Source organism: Hibiscus syriacus, unplaced genomic scaffold (genome assembly GCF_006381635.1).
Source record: "Hibiscus syriacus cultivar Baekdansim isolate YM2019G1 unplaced genomic scaffold, ASM638163v2 tig00111582_pilon, whole genome shotgun sequence".
Classification (NCBI taxonomy): Eukaryota; Viridiplantae; Streptophyta; class Magnoliopsida; order Malvales; family Malvaceae; genus Hibiscus; species Hibiscus syriacus.
The window spans coordinates 2,675,225-2,677,771 of record NW_024063126.1 but is presented as its reverse complement, the minus strand read 5'-3'; positions in this window follow the sequence as shown (position 1 = coordinate 2,677,771).

Sequence of the window (2,547 nt, the reverse complement as noted above, 5' to 3'; positions counted from 1 at the left end):
TTCCCCTCCAAATGGAGCATTCGGGTAAGTCATAGTCGAAGGTCGTCTATTAGATTGATAAGGTTTTCTTCCAAAGTCGTAAGTGCTTCCTTAAGATTCTTTTCGGACTCATAAAACCAGAAAAGAGGAAAAAAGTAAAAGTAAAATAAACTTTTATCCCACCGAAACGACGGTAACATCCTACATTCGGCCTCACATTATAACCACAAGATGACTGAAGCAACTAAGAGGAAGTAAGAGAAAAAAGATTGTTTTGTGAGTGGAGAAGAAAATAACATTAATGAAGATCCTAAAAGTAATATCTAAATTTAATTTTAATTTTAATATGTATTAATGAAAAAAAATTAATTTGGAAAATAAATCCATGTGTATAAATAACATAGAAAAAAATTGACATAGATTTATTTAATTGATTGAGGTCATCGATAATATGACAGAAATGGTCCAATTTATCAGTTGAAAAGTCAAAGAGTGTTATTTTCATATTAAGGCGGTTGTTTGTTTAGTGATTGCTGTAGAGATTAGTTTTTTGCCCATTTTTTATTTTTATTTTTATTATTATTATTATATTATTATTATTAATAAATAAATTATTATTACTATTGCAGGCCCAAAATACAACAACCCAACCCAATTACAAATACCGAAAGCCCAACAGTGATCCAAAAGCTCAACCCAGTCCAGACAACCCGAACCGGTCCAAGTTTGTAACCCTAAACCTGATTAGGGTTTTCATCTCATGCACCAGCCGCCAACACCATCAGTCATTGGATCTGGAGATATCCAACGGCCACAGATAAGGCAGAAGAAACCCTAGGGTTATGATACCCTAGGGACTACGCCGGTCGCCGCCTCTGACACCTCACTCCAGCCGCTGCCACGCCTTAACCGAAGGCTCCATAAGTCCCAACGCCAATCGCACACGTCGTCACACTCTTCGGTGAGTCACCACCATAGGTTCAGTGACTCACTGAAGTCTATTCTATTACCTGGTCCAAGAACCGTATCATGGTGGCTATAAAAGCCATCGATCCCTCAAAGAACAACACATACAACAAGCAAAAATAAAAAATACAACCACCAAATATTAAACAAAAAAAGAGAAAAGCTTATCGACGAAGACCGCACGGTGACCAGAGACTCAACGCGCCACCACCCGCCACCAAAGAAGTCAAAATATCGAAGGTATTTCTTTAGATCTACTAGAATCTGAGGCTTTTTAAGGGAAAATAAGGTCGGATTCGACCTTAGAACACTCGGATCTTTAATTTAAGGGGAGTTTTTAATTTTCAGTGGCCGGCGACGGTGCTGGCGGCGGCGTAAGACGGTCGGCCGACGACTGGTTTCAATCCGGCGAGGAAAACCTAGAGAGATGGCAGAGCATTTTTTCATCTCTCTCTTTTAGAGATAGAGTGAAAAATGAAAAATGAAAGAAAATTGGCATATAGGGTCGATTTTGGGGTTTATATACCCCTCCCCGAACGACGTCGTTTTGGGAAGGGTGTATTGTAATTTTGAAAGATGGGTAAATTATACCTGCAATCCCTCTAAATTTGTAACTTTGCATTATAGTCACTTAAATCAATTTTTGAGCCTTTAATTTGATCTTTTAATTTTGTTTAATTTATAATTTAGTCCGTGCCATACTTATATATATTTTAGGGTAAATATCATGATTAATCCTTTTAATTTTATTTGTTTATATTTTAACCTCGAATAATTAATTATGGTTAAACTACACTATTAATCCCTAGACTTCATAATATTTAAAATTAGGTTCTTTAGCTTTAATATTTTATAATTTAATCCATGAAGTTTTAAATATTTTTATTTCTAATAGTAAATTTTATTACTTTTTAATTTAATCATATAATTTTATATTTTTAAGTATAATTTGATATATTTAATAATTTAAGGATAATATTTATTTATTTTTTTAATATTAAGAAAGGGCCAGTCTTAAAGTAACTAGATGTCCTTTTCTGATATTTTTAAATAAATAAATATCTTACTTATAAAAAATATATATTTACTTTAATTTTTTTTAAATGATTTTATTAGGAAAAATTATCATATTTTTATTATTATTTATTTTTTTTAATATTAAGAAAGGGGTTGTCTTAAAGTAACTAGATGTCATTTTTTTATATTTTTAAATAAATAAATATCCTATTTATAAAAACCTAAAACTATATATATATTTACTTTAGTTTTATAAAAGTTATTTTAATATATATTTTCTTAGAATTATCCTAGTAAATTTGAAATAACAGGATCATAAATTAAATTTATATTCGAATTCTTAAACTTCCATTAATATAGACAATTTATAATCGATGGGTACCAATTTTAGGCGTTATAGGGGTGCTAATCCTTCCCTAAACGTAACCGACCACGAATCCCTTTTTTTACTAAAAAGAATGATTTTTTTGGTTAAACGCATATTCCAACACCTTGATATGATGCCAATTAGAATGCAAGTGTATGAAATTCTAACACCTTGCTACAGTGTAGAAGAAGAGGCAGATGGTAATCCATGGTATTATG